We start from the raw sequence: 19,033 nt of genomic DNA on the forward strand, positions 1-19,033 counted from the left end.
AGACAACACATGAAGTACTGTGTGCAGCTTTGATCATCTTATCCCAGGAAGGATATTTGCCATGCAACAAAGGTTCATTAGACGTGACCCCAGAATGGCAGGACACTCCTGTGAAGAGAGATTGGGCAAACTGAGCCTTTATTCTCTACAGTCTTGAAGAATGAGAAGTGTTCCCATTGAAACCTACAAAACACTTAAAAATGGACAGACAGGATGGATGCAGTAAAGATATTTCCTCTGATGGAGGATTCAAGAACCAGGGGCACAGTTCAAAATTTGGAAAGTCACTTAGATGAGGAGAATCTGAGATAACAAGTTGTAGAGCTGGATGAACACAGCAGGCCAAGCAGCGTCAGAGGAGCAGGAAAGCTGAAAAAATTCTGAAGAAGGGTCCAGACCTGAAACATCAGCTTTCCTGCTCTTCTGATGCTGCCTGGCCTGCTGTGATCATCCAGCTCTACACCTTGTTATCCCTCATTTGTTATCTCCTCCAATCCAGGAGAAGGAACACCAACAGAAGGAATCTAGCAGCAGAGAGAGAACTCAAGCTTTTTGCAGCAACAGAGAGAAAGTGATATCTAGCAGCTTCAACTCCAAAACCCCAACTTCAACAATTGAAAGCAAAATTAAAACCCTGGGGTTGTGTGAGCCTGATTTCACCCACTCATGCTTCTTTTGTCTAATTTTAAAAAAACCTCCATGAAGCAGACACCTCAGCACCAGGTTTACAACACCCCCCTTCAAGAGAAACAGGACAGGCAAATCCCCCTTAAAGGTTTGTATCATCACATTACTCAGAGAGTTGTCAACATTTTGGAATTCTCTAACTCAGAGGGCTGTGGAGGCTTGGTTTTTGAATATGTTTAAAGCAGAGAATGTCAGATTCCTAACTACCAATGTTATGAAGGAATATGGGGACCCTGTGGGGGATAAAGGCATTGAAATGTACTGTTGGCCATGACAGAATTGAATGGTGAAGCAGATTTGATAGGCTGAATGGCCTACAGCTGCTCCTCTGTCCCTATGTTTGTGTTGATTTTTTAAATTTATTTTGCGAATACGAAAACAGGAGCAGCTCGTCAAGGTGCTCTACCATTCCATAAGATTATGGCTGAACTTTCCTGTCTGCACCCTCAACAGCCCTGGGCTCCTTCATGAATTAAATATTTATCGATCTAACTCCGCCTTGAATAGGTTCAGAATCCCGGCTTCCACGGCCTTCTGGGGAATTTTGGTGGAAAGTGGAAGTAAAATTAATATTTCTCCAGAGCTATAGGACAGAGAGACATCATTAACATGAACCAACAACACCACTGAAGTCTAAATTTTTATTAAAATAAATGAGAAATAGCCTTCAAACTGGGATGGTTTAACAACATGCTGATGCCACATTGCTGTCAGGATGACTTAATTTACTGCTGGACTTTAAGCTTTTCTTTACTGAATTTTAATTTGCACCATGAGGAAACAAGATTTTCACATTCATGGTTCATTTTGTCTTTTAAATGTGTTTTCAACAGAAGAGTGAGAAAATGGATGCATTTTGGGAAATGTCTTTAATGTTGTTACAAAAGTCTTAGTACAGATCTGATTTCTGAAGCACTGTTTGTGAATCATGAGATTTAGAACATTTCATATCTCTCTATGCAAAGGTGGTTAAAGCAGGCTCTAATCAATTAGGTCAAGCTTCTTTTTGTAGATGCTTGTCAGATACAATTACAATCAGACTTTGCAATTTATTCTAACTATTCCATGGTTTATTTACAACTGAGAGAATCCTCCACACTCCCAATTCATAATTGACTTGATGCTATTGAAACAAATTACTTGAATTCACAAAAGGGATTTTTATATTCATTTCAAATTTCATTCACTTCTTAGAGATGACTGTATCCTTGAAGGATTGACTAGCATCGGTCTCTGATGTTTTCATGAAAACAACCCTTCCATCTCTCATTCTTGTAATATTCACTTAATGTAAATTTGCATTGGGGATGAGACAGCAAAGATTCACTAAACTTATCTCTGTGATGAGAGATTTGTATCCAAGAGGTTGAGTAGAATGGGCTTTTGTTCTCCAGAGTTTAGAAGAATGAGAGGTGATCTGACAGTTCGAATGAATGGTTCTGACAGTTCCGATGAAGAGTTACCAGACTTGAAAAGTTAACTCTCTTTCTCTCCCCACAGATGCTGCCAGACCTGCTGAGTTTCTACAGCTCTATGTTTTTGTTTCAGGCTCTAAAGGGATTGAGTAGGGTAAAGGCTGACAGATTGTTTTTGCTGAGCGAGGAATCTCAAATGTGGGGATACTGTCTCCAGGATGATCGATTAACACTGAGATGAGAATGTTCTTCACTCAGAGGGTTGTAAAGTTTTTGGAATTCTTCTCTTTTCCCCCCACCCCCCCCCAAACCCCCACCACCACCCCACCAGAGGGTTGGGGATGCTTTATTGTTAAATACATTTAAGGCTGGGGAAGCTGGAATTTTTGGAGTCTCAGGAAATCCAGGGATATGAGGAATGGGCAGTAAATTGGAAAAAAAGTTAAGCAAGAGGTGAAAGGCTATTGTCAGGAGATAGTGATGTGGAGTGAAAAAAATCAATCAGATCTTATTAGCTGCTCGTACTGGCTCAATGGGCAGAGTGGCCTCCTCCTCCTAATTCATGTGTTGGTCAGTTTTCACAATGCTCACAGGAAAGGAGGTTCCAAAGAGATTTGATTGAGGTGTTACAAGGTTTCAAATGGTTTCGTGAAGCTAAACAAAGAAAAGCTGTTGTCGTTGGCTAATGGAATAAGGATTAGGGGTCACTGAACTCCCCCGCTATCAACATCCTACGGGTTATCATTGACCAGAAACTCAACTGGACTCACCACATTAACACAGCGGCTACAAGAACAGGCCAGGAGCTGGGAATACTGCGGTGGGTAACTCACCTCCTGACTCCTTAAAGCCTGTGCACCATCTACAAAGCAGAAGGGGAGGTGATGGCCTAGTGGTATTATTGCTGGACTGTTAATCCAGAGACCCAGATAACATGCTGTGTTCTGGGTTCAAATCCCTCCACGATAGATGGTGGAATTTGAATTCAATAAATATCTGGAATTAAGAGTCTAATGATGACCATGAATCCATTGTCAATTGTTGGAAAAAGCCACCTGGTTCACTAATGTCCTTTAGGGAAGGAAACTGCCATCCTTACCTGCTGTGGACTACATGTGACTCCAGACCCACAGCAATGTGGTTGACTCTTAACTGCCCTCTGGACAATTAGGGATGGACAATAAATGCTGCCTGGCTAGCAACGCCCTCATCCTGTGAATGAATTTACAAACAAGTCAGGAGTGTGATGGACTACTCCCCACTTGCCTGAATGAGTGCAGCTCCAACAACACTCCAGAAGCCTTACACCATCCAGGACAAAGCAGCCGCTTGATTGGCACAAAATCCACAAACATTCACTCCCTCCACCATCGACGCTCAGTAGCAGCAGTGTGTAATATCTACAAGGTACACTGCAGAAATTCACCAAAGATCCTCAGACAGCACCTTCCAAACCCACGACTACCTCCATCTGGAAGAACAAGGGCAGCAGATACACAGGAACACCACCACCTCCAAGTTCCCCTCCAAACTACTCACCATCCTGACTTAGAAAGGTATTGCCGTTCCTTCACTGTCGCTGGGTCAAAATCCTGGAATTCCCTCCCTAAGGGCATTGTGGGTCAACCCACAGCACGTGGACTGCAGTGGTTCAAGAAGGCAGCTCATCCCCACCTTCTCAAGGGCAATTAGGGATAGGCAATAAATGCTGGCCAGCCAGCGATGCCCACATTCCATAAATGAATAGAAATAAAAGGTGAGAGATACAAGGAGAATCTTTATAACCTGAGACTCAGTATCCACAATGCTGGTGGGAGTGAAAATGACGAATGAATTCCAAAGAAAATTGAACAGAAACGTGAGGGAAACTGACTTTAAGGCTTCACAGGGATAGAGTAGGGGACAGGGTCTGTACAGAGAGTCTTCATGGACTCAATGGGCTGAATAGCCTCATTCCATGCTCTGACAAACCCCGAGTTGTCTTTTTCTTGTGATGGACTCGGCCCTCCAATGTCACGTGTGGGTCCAGATCCCAATGCCATGTTGCATTGGAGCCAGTTCTGATTCTGAACAGTGACCCACCAAACAGTGACCTCACTCACAGTTCAATACAGAAACCCCCAGGCAGCTGAGGGGACGGTACGGTGGCTCAGTGGTTAGCATTGCTGCCTCACAGCACCAGGGACCCAGGTTTGATTTCACCCTCAGGCCACTGTCTGTATGGAGTTTGCACATTCTCCCTGTGTCTGGGTGGGTTTCCTCCAGGTGCTCCAGTTTCCTCCCACAGTCGAAAGATGTGCAGGTTAGGATGGATTGGCCATGCTAAATTGCCCATAGTGTCCAGGGATGTGCAGGCTGGGGGTGTTAGCCATGAGAAATGCAGGATTACAAGGATGGGGTGAATCTGGATGGGATGTTCTTTGGAGGGTTGGATTGGACTCGATGGGCCAAATGGCCTGCTTCCACACAGTAGGGATTCTATGATTCTGAGGTTGAGGTGGCCACAGTGGAGATTCTTGGGGCCTGACCATTCTGCAGTCCCTGTCATCGAGAGACTGATTGAACTAAATGTAGAGCAGCCCCCTGTAACCCTCTTAAACATTACAGGTGTCTCAGCCACCAGACTGTTGTCATAGAGCAGGAACCCATCCCCTGTGTGGCCTCAATTATGACCAGCTCACATTCTGTCATGAGGAAGAGGTTAAAACTGACAAATAGCATCCCCTCTAATATACCACAATAGACTGCCAACAGCCTTTGCCCAGTACATGGCCTCTACAGGGGCTTGGCAACTAGCTGGAAAATTAATCCATCTGCACCATGATCTTAATCAAGCTTTAGTTCTCTTTTGTGTTTGGCTAATTGACTTCTCTCCAGCCCAGTCACACCCCTCACCCTTTACCCCTTGCTAATAGCCTCATCAGCTTCTTTGTAAATGGCCCCACTGCCAGGAAAGTGGTTGTGGGAAATTGCAGACTGGTTCACCTCGGTTCCTGCCTCCTCAGCCCTTTCATTATCCACAGATGCTGCCAGACCTGCTGAATGTTTCCAATGCCATCATTTACAATTTCCAGAGTCCTATGAATTTGGTTCAGCCTCAGTGTAGACTGAGGGGTGACCTTCTTGATGTCTATAATATCAAGACAGGCATAGATAAGGTAGATAGCCAAAAGTGTTTCCCCATAGTAGGGCAGTGTAAAACTAGACAGCATAAGTTTAAGGTGAGAGGGGAGAGATATGAAAGGGTTCAGAGGGACAATTTTTTAACACATTTTGTGTCTGGAACGGGCTGCCAGAGGAAGTGGTGGAAGTGAGTACAATTTTGTCATTTGAGAAACATTTGGACACGTACATGGATGGGTTAGGTATGGAGAGATATGGGCCAAATGCAGGCAAATAGGACTAGATTAATTGTGAAAACTGGGCTGCATGGACAAGTTGGGCTGAAGGGTTTATTTCCAAGCTGTAAACCTCTATGATGCTATGACTCAGCAGCAATTTGTGCTGAGGTATACAGCCAATGAGATGTGCAAAACTGGGAACAGCCTGATTGATAGTTGATGCACATCACTCAAAACATTCTAAACAATCTTGTGTTTTAGGAAGTAACATACATTCTAAAGATTGGCCTTGTGTGCTTGCGATTGTAAGAAGAGTTTGTATTGTTAAAAAGAAGCCAGGTGTACTTATAGTGCCTTTGCTTTATTAATATTAGAAATATTAATAGAAACATCAAAAGAAGCAGAAAATATTGTACACAAAATGAGGCCCTTCAGCCCATCATGAACAATACAGCCAATAAGGCGCCATCCAGCTAATGCACAGCTCTTGGTCCACAGCCTGTAGATAGCAATATCTCAGCTGTGTATCCCATTGTTACCTGGTAATGTGATGAGGATTTCTAAGAATGAACATAATCATCAAACTCTCCTATAATTCTTCCACAAATGACTCTTTGATTCTTTAATTCTGTGCCTCTTAGGTATTCAGCACTCTGTAATAGGTAAGAGCTTTTTTCTATTCACTCTGTCTAGATCAGCTCTTGCAACTTTATGTGTATCGATTAAATGTCCTCTCAGCCTCCTCTCTTATTTTTCAATTATCATTTTTCAAACAGTGGAGGCCGATTAAATTTAATGGACCCTCTAGTCTACATGTGCAAACTGTTTTGACTGGATTTCTCCAACCATTGATAATTTTGAATGCTAGAGAGGATTTTGATAAACAGCACGACTGTGTATAATTAATGTTTCTGTTGAAACAATTGATAATAATATAGCAGAGCATGGGGGTGGATTGAATGGGCAGTACAGAGTGAAATGGAGAGATTCCAATATACCGAGCAGTTTCAGAATCTGAAATTATTTGGGCTACGATCAATGCCTGGGTTGGGAGGGTACATCAGACCCCATAACTGAGACCCTAGGTTTGAGGGAGTCCGCTGTGCTCATGTTAAGAGCTAGGAGTACAGCTGTTAGCCTGAGCCAGGAGCAGCACTGGGTGTTGTGGTTTCTGCCTCTGCCCTGGCAGTGATCAGAGTGCATCTGAACTGATACACTCCTGTTATTGTTGGATGGTACTTTGCCTTTAAGGGCCTTTAATGACCCCACACAGCACAAGTAGACAATCTTGCGACTCTGCCTGCAGTCGTTTGCACACTGCATACTGAAATTAGTTAGTTTCTGTACTGTCTTGTTTCTAGCGTGGCACAGTGGCTCAGTAGTTAGCACCGCTGCCTCACAGCGACAGGGACTCAGGTTCAATTCCACCCTCGGGCAACTGTCTGTTTACACATTCTCCCTGTCTCTGTGTGGGTTTGCTCCGGTTTCCTCCCACAGACCAAAGAAGTGTAGGTCAGGGTGGATTGGCCATCCTAAATTGTCTGTGATGTGCAGGCTAGATGGATTAGCCATGGGAAATGCAAGGTTACAGGAATGGGGTGGGGCTGGGTGAGATGATCTTTGGAGGGCCAGAATGGACTCGATGGGTCAAATGGCCTACTTCCACACTGTAGAGATTCTATGATAATGTATTTTACTGTTTGAAATGATCTAACACTTAAAGTTAATCAATCTCTGATGAGCAATTGATTATTTGACCGTTATCACTAATGTGACGTGGTAAGCAATGATGGAAAACATTGTGCTGATGAAGCCTATCATGTCTGAACAGTTAACAAGCAAGTTTGACTACAGATGATAGTTTTAATCATTTAACATTGCAGGAGACAAACCTTGACATCTTTCTTAATTACAGCATCAGAGTAGATTGCAAACACAGCTTACTAGTAAGGAGGCAAATCCCTATCAAGAGGCTGATTAACTCACCCTATCACTTGACTTTTTCAGGTATGTGCTGGATTGACAGCAAGCAAGGTCAAAGGCACATTACCAAATTGTCTATAAAAATCTTTAGCATAAATTGGGACACAGTGGACCTCCTAACAGAATTTAAAATAGTTAAACAGCTTTCAGACCTATGGTTTCTAGATTTGAGTACGCCCAATATAGAAAAACAAGTATTATGATTTGTTTAGCAATTGGGAATGAAGGTCTACACAGACTTAGCATGCTGGGATTAATAGCAGCAGAGATAAAAGATCGCTAAAAGACATGAAGCACACTAGAAGTCTAATTCAGAGACAGATTAAAGTTCTGTATTCAATGACTAGCATTCATATCGTTCAGACAGAAGCATACTGACCACTGTACATATCACTTCATGAGCTGATACTGAGAAAAGTGCTCATTGTGATTTTTATTTGGGATAGAGAGCCTGCAAATAAAATTGTGAGTTGATGACTGCATCCGCTGTCATGGAAGCTTACCCCAAAGACTTGCTAAACAAACCAAAGGTTAGTGTCTTTACTGCCGGATGTACAAAGTGATCGTAGCAGCTCAGTGAAGCTTATTGGTCAAGAGTACAAATTCAGCTGTTGACTGATCACCAGAGCACCCAAAAACTGAGCAAAGCCTGAAAGGTGTGGCCTTCTGCATGCACAAGGAAATGCCCAGCTTACAATCAATTTTGCAAGTAATCTGGCAGTGAAGGCCATCAGTAGAGACTGTGCACTAGGGTAAAGGTTAATGTAGTTCCAAAGAGCCAGATGCTCTGACCAAATTGATGTGTTCACCTGTATGTTCAAATTACCATAATGACCATCAGGCATCCCACCAGTGGGACACACATGAAGTGATCACCAAAGCTGAATATGATTACGTACTTTGATGAGACAAGGGGGAGGTTAGTCTAGTGGTATCATCACTGGACTATTAATCCAGAGACCCAGCTAACATTCTGGGGACAAAGGTTTGAACCCTGTCATGGCAGATGGTAGACTTTGATTCCAATAGAAGTCTTGATGATGACAATCTAACAATGACCGTGAATCCATTGTCGATTGTTGGAAAAACCCATCTGATTCACTAATGTCCTTTAGGGAAGGAAACTGCCATCCTTACCTGGTCTGGCCTACATATGACTCCAGACCCACAGCAATGTGGTTGACTCTGAACTGCCCTCTGGGCAATTAATGATGGAAATAAATGCTGCCTAGCCAGCAATGCCTGCATCTCACGAATGAATAAAAGAGCATTGAGTTCACATTATCTTTCTCATGGAAAATATCAATGTCATCACACCATGTAAGTTTCTGCAAATCATTTGAAAGTGACAGCTATCAACAGTATTCTTGCAGGGAACCAGTAGTTCCATAAAACAGCATGTTCTTGTCTGAAACACAGATAAGGGTAGAATGCAAAGTGAAGTTTTAAATGAATGACTGGAAATGAAGAGGTTGAGTTTGTTCCTTGTTTATAGTTTCTCATGCTTTCCTTTCGGTAAGTGTTGACACTGACTGACTGATGGACGATGACATCTTTCAGGATAGCTGTTTGGCCTTGTCCCCATTCAAACCAAACTGTAATACAAGTAAAAGATAATCGTTGTACCTCAAAGTTAGTGCAATGCACCTACTTTTTTTTATATGGTCCTCTATGTCATTGTGCAGCAAGATATTGAATGGACCAAGTTTCAAATGATAGTATTTACTCAACATCTCTTACTGTATACCAGCTGCTTACAACTGAAAAGAACAAACATGTCATTTTGATAGCGTTATAACTCTGCCATCGGAACTGAGACTGTGCTCCGAGCGATCTGCTTTGTTGTCACGTATAACTGCATCACGCTACATTTAATAGTGTTCAAGCTGGTGGCCTTGGGACTGAGAAACACTGTCTCTGAATCAGTTAGAGAAATTGAGCTAAATAATAATGCCTTTGTATTCATGGAATGTGGTGTTGCAATAAGAGACAATCTAATAAGTGGTAAATATATAAAGTTCAGGCAAATTCCCCGTAGATTTTCTCAGTGGAAAAAATAAATGCAAGTTGATATGAGGAGAAAGCAATATAAAAGTCAGATTTGAAGGATGCCCTCCAAGTTTAAAAAACAAAATAAAAGCTAGACAACATAAAGGGGACAAAGCAGGCACTGGGAGCTCTGCTGTTAAACTGTCAATGTTTCCATCAATTACTTCTGTCTTCCATTGTTGTGGTTCTCCCCATCAACTGGCAAAGATTATGGTGCCTTCCAAAATAAGTGCATGGAAGACGAGAATTGTGCGCCAACGAAATTGTGATTAAACTGCTTCATAAATTGCAGCACTATGTTGAAACCTAGGTGTAATTGGCAGTCTGAATGGTTCAAAAGCAATCATTGCTAGTCCAGAACAGCCTCCAGTGTGCTATTTCTGTAAAAATGTTTTAACGAGGTCTGTGTGGGGGTTTTATTAGCAGTTTACTTACAGAAGCTACTAAATAACTATAACTGTGATTAAAATCTTATCAGGAATGGGTTCAAAATAATATAGAACTGTGTGTATAGAAGGGGTCTGTTTGAACACTTCTTTGGAAAAAGGAGATCATGGCACCCTCGAGATTTTAGTCCTTGTTACTCTTTGAAGAATTGCAAAAATAAAAGGATTTTTGTACATGGGTGTGTTTATATGTCTTGGTTAATTGCTTGAAAATGTCAAGGAACTAAAATTTTGAACATTTTTGGCAACATAACAGTAGCTCTGGATTGCCAATCGAGGTCTCTTAATGTGAAATTCACAAAGTCCTAGTTCTCCAATTCTGTAAAAGTGCAGAGATTTATCATAATCACACTTTGCAATAGTAGATTCTTCTTTGTTTTTAAATTGTCTTTGACTACTTCATTTAGTCACAAATGCAGAAAAATGGTGGTGATACCCAACAGTTAATCAAAGTCTGAAAGAGCAAGTGTTTGTCATCTTGGTGCTCTTTACATGAGCAAATATTGAGCTCATCATACGAAGGCTGCAAATCTGCCCATGTTAACTTGCCATCAATTCTTACTATAGTCTGGGCAGCTGGCTTTACGTCAACACACAGTAGTTTGGACACATCTTTATGCCACAGACAAGACTGAGAGGTGAATTGAATCATTTTTACTGTTCTCTTCTGTTCTGTCTGTTATGAAGATAGTTTCTTTTTAAATTTATTTTCCCTTATTTTACCGTTCCCTTTTCAAACAGGTGGTTGAGTGTTTCCATCTAGTGAGTGGAAGGAGGCTGGCCAGGTGCATCTTGTTGAGTATGAGTTCCCTGATTGGCCCAGGTTAACAGCCACAATCAGGGAGCCCTGGCTGACAGATATAAACAGGAGTGTCAGAGAGTCTCCTTATTCTAGGGATTGGCTCTGAGCTGGCCCTCATGGAGTTATTTCATTCCACAAACTTTGTTTGTCAAGTCCAGTTTAAAATGACCTTCAGCAACATTTTTTAAGGTTAAGACAAAGTGGGGATTTATGACTGCATTCAGCACCATGGGGGGAAATTGTGTGCAATGATGGCTTGCAACATGCAGTCACACACACCATCCAAGAAGAAGCACAAGAGAACAGAAACGAAGGGAGTTACACATGATTTAAAATTAAAGATATCAGAATTAGCTCATATGAATTAGAAAGTTCAGAAAGTCAATGGCCAGTGGAGGCTCTTTTGGTTACGTGTCCAGAGATCCCTTTTCATAGGAGAACAGGGACAGTCAAAAGGTGAAGGTACAGTAGTTGTAAACGGGGAATTGGTTTAATTCACAGGTGGAAAATAAAATTGTTTCCCAAATCAGACTTGTCAGAGATGTTAAGATCAGAGGCAGGTGTTAGCTAAGCCTGGATCTGCTTACTGTTCTGACGTAAACATGTAGACTGACAAAATGTCTCAAGAACTGTACAATTAAGAATGATTCGAGCAAACTGGCTTCATTCATGTGACTGGGGCTTCCACCTTAGCCACAGCTATCAAGGTGGACTTTGATGACTGGAGCCAAGCCTCATTGTGTTTTGTGGCAGTTAACAGTGGAGTGGTTAGCACTAAATTGATCAATAATGAAGAAGAGTCAGATCGCACTCAACATTAACTCTCTTTCTCCACATATACTGCAGACCTGTTGAATTGCTTCAATACCGCTTTTACTTTGAGAGTAATAATGGTTTTTAATGGTCTTCTTTGTTCATGGCTCGCTGAGGGAGACATCTCATTGCCTAGACCTTTGAGCTGACTTGGTTGCAATGTTCATCCAATGTAAGGAATGTGACATCCACAGGACAGTGATGTAAGCCTTTGTCCTTTGGTTACTGCTGGTCAGAACTTTCCAGATATTGTGTTCAGCTGGCATCATGTGATTGGTGGCATCTATGTTTGTTAGTTCAACAGATGTCCATTTGCAAGAAAATTTAAGCAAGACAATAAAGTTAAAAACAACAATTTATGATTGCACTCTCCCTGCCTCCTGGACATTACATTAGCAATATCCCACATCAGGCAAATGACAAATTGATTCAGAGATCCTTGATGGCTGCTGTCACTGCTCAGGCTTTTCCCAAATTTTAGGAGATTTCCAGATTAGTCAAAGTTGTGAAATGAATTGCTGTATCCAGTTGCATCCTTTACGATGTTACTCAGGTTAAATACAACAAATTGAACCCATTAAACTAGAAGGATTCAATGCAAACCATCAGGCAGCACCCTGTGATACTGTTGGTTTCTTCAGTACCTGGCACATCCATCCTTGCTTCTGAACCACCAATGACCTGACATATCCATTTTTCAACCTTCTCTCCATTTCCCAAAAGACAAGCCATTACTTAACGAAATGCTCCAGCTACTGCTGTAAATATTCTCTCTCCATGCCTTGCTGAATAGCCAGCCTTACATTTATTAAGTGGGAAAGTTTCCAACGCTTTGATCTCCTCTCACCCACTCCCACCCCCTTCCCCCTCCCCCTCCCAGAATACAAACAGCCGAGAGTTTCTGTCAATTTATTCTCTTTGGACCACAGCTGCACCAATTTAACAGGATTCCTTTAAATCCAGGTTTTCTACAAACCTGTTGTAGGTTTCCTGTAATGACAGGACCACACTGAAATTTACACACTTGTGGTTTAGTATTTGTAACAAATAATGAGCATTGCCTCCAGGACATTTCTCCAATGCATTCCAATTCTTTGATCATTTCAATGCCGTAGAAATTTCTTTCAACCAATTGGATCTTGTTTTGATTCCAGTCTTTGCAGACGTCACGGCTAAAGATGTAGAAGCGAAAGCTTTGTGAAGAGGAGGGAAGCCAGTCGATCAAGTATCATTGAGCAGCTCCTAATACTGTGTGCAAATGATGGATTCATCATGAGCAAGCAGCGAAATCTGTCTGTAGAGGAAAGGGAATGAATGACACAAACATTTGATTCTTCAGTAATTTGAGCACATTCTAGTCAAGACAAATCCAACCCGACCAGTTACTGCCCCATCAGTCTCCTCTCGATCATCAGTAAAGTGATGGAAGGTGTCAGTAACAGCGCTATCAAGCAGCACCTGCTCAGCGACACCCAGTTTGGGTTCCACCAGGGCCACTCAGCTCCTGACCTCATTACAGCCTTGGTTCAAACATGGACAAAAGAGCTGAATTCCAGAGGTGAGGTGAGAGTGACAGCCCTTGATATTAAGACTGCATTCAACTGAGTGTGGCATCAAGGAGCCCTAGCAAAACTGGAATCAATGGGTATCGGGGCAAACTCTCCGGTGGTTGGAGTCATACGTGACACATAGGAAGATAGTGGTGATTTCTGGAGGTTGGTCATCTCAGCTCCAGGACATCTCTGCAGGAGTTCCTCAGGGTAGTGTCCTCAGTCCAGTCATCTTCAACTGCTTCATCAATGATCTTCCCCTCCACCTTGGCTTTAAAGGTCAGTACAGTGAGTATAGGAGTTGGGAGGTCATGTTGCAGCTGTACAGGACTTGGGTTGAGCCACTTTTGGAATACTGCGTTCAGTTCTGGTCTTCCTGCTACTAGGAAGGATGTTGTGAAACTTGAATGGGTTCAGAAAAGATTTACAAGGATGTCGCCAGGGTTGGAGGGTTTGGGCTAAAGGGAGAAGCTGAATAGGCTGGGGCGTTTTCCCTGGAACGTTGGAGGCTGAGGGGTGACCTTATTGAGGTTTATAAAATTATAAGGGGCATGGATAGGGTGAATAGCTGAGGCCTTTTTCCTAGGGTAGAGGAAACCAAAACTCGAGGGGCATAGGTTTAAGGAGAGAGGGGAAAGATTTAAAAAGGACCTGAGGGGTAGCTTCTTCACGCAGAGGGTGGTGTATGTATAGGAAGAGCTGCCAGAGGAAGTGGTGGAGGCTGGTATAATTACAACATTTAAAAGACATCTGGATGGGTACATGAATAGGAGGGTTTAGAGGGATATGGGCCACATGCTGGCAGATGGGACTAGGTTTATTTAGGATATCTGGTCAGCATGGACGAGTTGAACTGAAGGGTCTGTTTCTGTGCTGTACAGCTCTATGACTCTGTAAGGTCAGAAGCAGAGATACCCGCTGATAAATACATGACGTTCAGCACCATTCATGATGACTCAGATACTGATGCAGTCCATGACCTGGACAATATCTAGGTTTGGGCTGACAAGTGGCAAGTAACATTCACGCCACACAGATGCCAGGCAAGGACCATCTCCAACAAGAGAGAATCTAACCATTGACCCTTGATATATAATGGTATTGCCATCACTTATCAAAATCCTGGGGATTTCCATTGATTGTTAACTGAACTGGACCCTCCATATAAATGGTAGTGGCAACAAGACCAGGTCAAAGGCTGGGAATTCTCTGGTGTGTAACTCACCTCCTGACTCCCCAAAGCTTGTCCACCATCTACAAGTTACATCCTTACATGAGTGCAGCTCCAAAAACAAAGTTTGACAACAGCCAAAACAAAGCAGTCTCAGGGTTGACCCCCCATCCAACAGCTTAACTATCCATTCCTCCCCCACCGACAATCAGTAACAGCAGTGTGTACTATCTATAAGGTGCACTGCAGAAATTCACCAAAGATCCTTAGAGAGCACTTTCCAAACACACAACCACTTCCATCCAGAAGGACAAGGGCAGCAGATACGTGGGAGACACCCCCTGCAGTTTCCCCTCCAAGTCACTCACCATCCTGACTTGGAAATTATCGCCATTCCTTCACTGTCACTAGATTCCTCCCTAAGATGCTGAAGGAGGCCATTCAGCCCATTTGTGCCTGCACTGACTCTATTACCCAGTGCCAATCTCCTGCCTTTTCCCCACTTTCCTGCAAACCGTTACTACCCAAAAAAAAAATGCCCTCTTGAAAATAGTTTGATTTCAAAGTGAGACTGGGAATTCTTCTATTGTGTCCACCTTCTTGCATGGAAATTTACTGAGTATGAGTGTTTGCACTGGGATCACTTTTCCAGTTGCCAAGAACTTGTTTATCCTTTGTATAAACAACAGAACAGTGCAAACCATTAACTCTTGATTTTCTTTTATCCCAAAATGTTCTTACACACAGCTGAAAAATTTTCCCCATCACCAAATCACCCATAGTATTTGTTTTCCATCTATTAACCACACCATTACCTCTTGACTTTCTCTGTGCTACGTTTGTTTTCGATCATTCAAAACCTACTTGTTTTATTGGAACTGAAGAGATCTTTGTTATTCTAATTTCCAAACCCAATGGATGCTCACCATTTTACAAGGTGCAACTGCCGAAGCAGTTTGGTCAATTCCAAAGGAGGTGACCTTTGCAAAATAAATTGTGCAGCCGTTATACTTGAATATCACGGTTACATTCTGAACTGGATCAAATCAAACCTGCAAAGTACACAGCAATATTTTACCATTAGCCTGAAAATTGCATGTATGCCCTGGATTGTTTTATGATGTATTAACCAAACTATCACGTCAATATTATTATATCATTAAATCCCAGAGGCACAATTTATTTTTCGTAGCTGCTGCATTGAGCAAGGAGTAATCTGTGCCTGGTAATGATGCAATGTTTAATGTCTTTTGGTGAATAAGATAAAATATATGCATTTATTCACTTCGATCAAAAATAATTCATTATTTAAAGGAATGTCCACTCATTCAACATTCTGCAAAAATTACAGTTATTGAACACTCACTCACTTGGTAACAACACAAACAGCAGGTGGCAGCAAACTACAAACCACCTATTCATCATCTCCAAAAGTTGACCTTTGCAAGAAATTAATTAAAATAGGGATATTCATTCTGGTGCAAATTTTGTAAATCTTGTTTTTTTTTCCCAGGACAACAGCTATTTTGCTCTCTAGGGAAAATCAACTGGCCTGCTCAACATATCTGTCTCACTGGTAATAAACCCCTAGGAGTGACATTTTCCCCGTCCCTGAACAATGTGGGCACTGGCGACATAGGTGGGAAAATAGGGTGAGATTGGCAGAAATGTGATTCTTGACATCAACAGGAAAAATTCTGACTTTCCAACTGATGTTGAACAACAAGACAGGAATCTTGCTAGGGAACAGTGTTATCTAATCTCACGTCATTTCTATACAGTTTGCTGTGCTCCCAGGCAAGGGAGAGAAAGTACACAGCGCCAACTCCTGACCTGAAAGTTAGAGTGGTACCTGGCAGATACAGCTCACCGGTATCTTCCCCAGGTATATATCCTACCTGGCCATGATTCCACAATATCTCAAGGCACACTTCATGGGCAGAGACCACCTGCAACCTTCATCTGTGGAATTTGGCATTTTCAAAGGACCAGTCCTGCTATATCATCATGGTGTATCTCAGGCTAAACTGTACTTTTATTATACAGTTTCAGCACTTCACTGCAGTTTGTAAGGTGCCATTCAGCTCCAATGTAATGCTGCTTCCAGGCTGCTTTGTGAGCAGAGACAGGGGCATCAATCAGTGGAAGAAGTATCTCACAGCTCTTAGCTTTGTGCTCACTAACGTTGTGTCTACTTGGATGCTCACAGCTTCTCTGCCTTGCCTTGGCCTTGCTTTTTTGTGCTTTGAGGGCTCACTGCACTTCTGTTGTGCTTTTTAGTACCAACACAAAGCCAGGCAGTTCCTTGTGTTTGGCAGCAACGTCAGGCGAGGGGGCAAAAGTGTCAGTGCCCATGCTATATCAACATCCCAACTACAGCATGTGCCAGCAGCTAATGTGACAAACAAACGACCACATCAGAGAGTCTAAGGGGAGTAGTCCTCAATCAGTTCAAGGGTTGGATTGCTGTTGGTCGGTAGTCCCTGGTCTAGTCAGTCAAGGGATTTAGATGATCCCAGTCTAGGGGCGTGTGTGCGCGCGCGTGTAATACAAAAGATATATTTGCATATTCCAAACTGTGTTAATGGCCTTCGCATCTTAGTTTGGTTGAAAAATAAATCGGCTCTTTGTTGCTGACTAAAGAAACCAGGCTGATTTGTTTTCAAAACCTCCCCTCCCCCTACCGCATCCCAAAACCAGCCCAGCTCGTCCCCGCCTCCCTAACCTGTCCTTCCTCCCACCTATCCCCTCCTCCCACCCCAAGCCCCAACCTCATCTCCTACCTACTAACCCCATCCTGCCCCCTTGACCTGTCCAACCTCCCTGGACTGACCTACCTCCTCCCTAACTCCCCACCTACACTCACCTTTACTGGCTCCATCCCTCCCTCTTTCACCTGTCTGTCTCCTCTCCACCTATCTTCTCCTCTATCCATCTTCTATCCACCTCCCCCTCTCTCCCTATTTATTTCAGAACCCCCTTCCCCTCCCCCATTTCTGAAGAAGGGTCTAGGCCCGAAACGTCAGCCTTCCTGCTCCTCTGATGCTGCTTGGCCTGCTGTGTTCATCCAGCTCTACACCTTGTTATCTTTGATTTGTTTTTAACACTGTATGTGTAATTAACCAAATCACTGAGCAGGTTCAATTTGAAAACGTGTTGTGGCCACTGACCTAAGTCTGAATGGTGTACTTTACCCAGGCTTGTTGCAGTGACATTTGCATGATTTTGTTTTTATCAATTTCTCAATCAAATGCCCCATTTTCCACATAGAGTCATTCGGCATAAAAACAGGCCCTTCAGCCCAGCTCGTCCATGCCAACCAGGTTTCCTAAACTTTAACTAGTCCCTTTCCTATCCACATACATAGCCAAATGTCTTTTAAATGTTGTAATTGTATCCACTTAGAATCCCTACAGTGTGGAAACAGGCCCTTCGGCCCAGCAAGTCCACACTGACTTGCAGAGCATCCCACCCAGACCCATTCCCCTGTAACCCACCTAATCTACACATCCCTGGACACTATTGGCTATTTAGCCTGGCCAATCCACCTAGTCTATACATCTTTGGAGCACCTGGAGGGAATCCACGCAGACACGGGGAGAATCTGCAAGCTCCACACAGACAGTTACCCAAGGGTAGAATTGAACCTGGGCCCCTGGCGCTGTGAGACAGCAGTGCCAACCAGTGAGCCACTGTGCTGCCCCTACTTCTTCTACTTCCTATTTAAAGCTTTAATTCCTAAAACTGAAAGTTACAAATAAAAACATGAACTAGGTGTTCACAACAATAAGGTGATAGTAATTTTGTTTTTAAGGTGAAGGTTTTGCAGTTCACTGATTTCTCTTTTAAAATCTATAATCAATAATCATAATCTTCTGAAATTAGAAAATTGCAAGCAATTATTTTTAGATTTAATTTAATATTAATGCTTCTGACAATTGCCAGTGGTAAAAAGATGTTGCAGCAAAATCCAAATTTCAAAATCTGAGTTTCTATATAGAATTCTAACAGGCATAAAGCCATAGAGCATAGAAACAGGCCCTTCAGCCCACCGTGTCTATGCTGACCAACAAACACCAAACTAAATTAATCCTATTTACCTACACTTATTCCATAGCGTACTGTGCCCTGGCATTTTAAGTGCTTGTCCAGATACTACTTAAATGATGCAAAAGAACCTAAAGTTGTCAGACCATGAGAACGCGCTCAGTTTAAAAGGGTGGCATTACACTGATTGCAGTTATTATATTATTAGTTTTTAAATTCACCTGAAGAAAGTCACTTTGAACCAAATGTGAGATATTAGAGAGATGAAGAAGTATTACTAAGAAAATATTTTCAAACTTCTGATGAGGATGGAAGAGCTAAGGAGGTCGGGAGATTGACAGCAGCAAGAAACCTCAGAAACTGGAAGCACGTGCAGGCTTGGCTGCTGTGAGGCTAATTAAGATGGTGTGTACCAGATTAATTAATTTCAGCCTAAATGAATGGATTACAATTACAATGTGGAGTTGAAGCATGTTTTTATTCAGCTGGGACCTTGGTAATGATACCCTGTATAAAATATTCTAACGTTTCAATGTTTTTTCAGTTGGGAACATTTTAATGTAGTGCTGCTCAGGAATAGTTCCCCATTTCTTACAAAAGATAAACTAGCCAGTGATTTCAATGACAACAAGGTGCAGGGCTGGATGAACACAGCAGGCCAAGCAGCATCATAGGAGCAGAGAGGCTGACGTTTCGGGCCTAGACCCTTCATCAGAAAAAGGGTCTAGG

Source organism: Rhincodon typus, chromosome 31 (assembly GCF_021869965.1).
Source record: "Rhincodon typus isolate 14 chromosome 31, sRhiTyp1.1, whole genome shotgun sequence".
NCBI lineage: Eukaryota > Metazoa > Chordata > Chondrichthyes > Orectolobiformes > Rhincodontidae > Rhincodon > Rhincodon typus.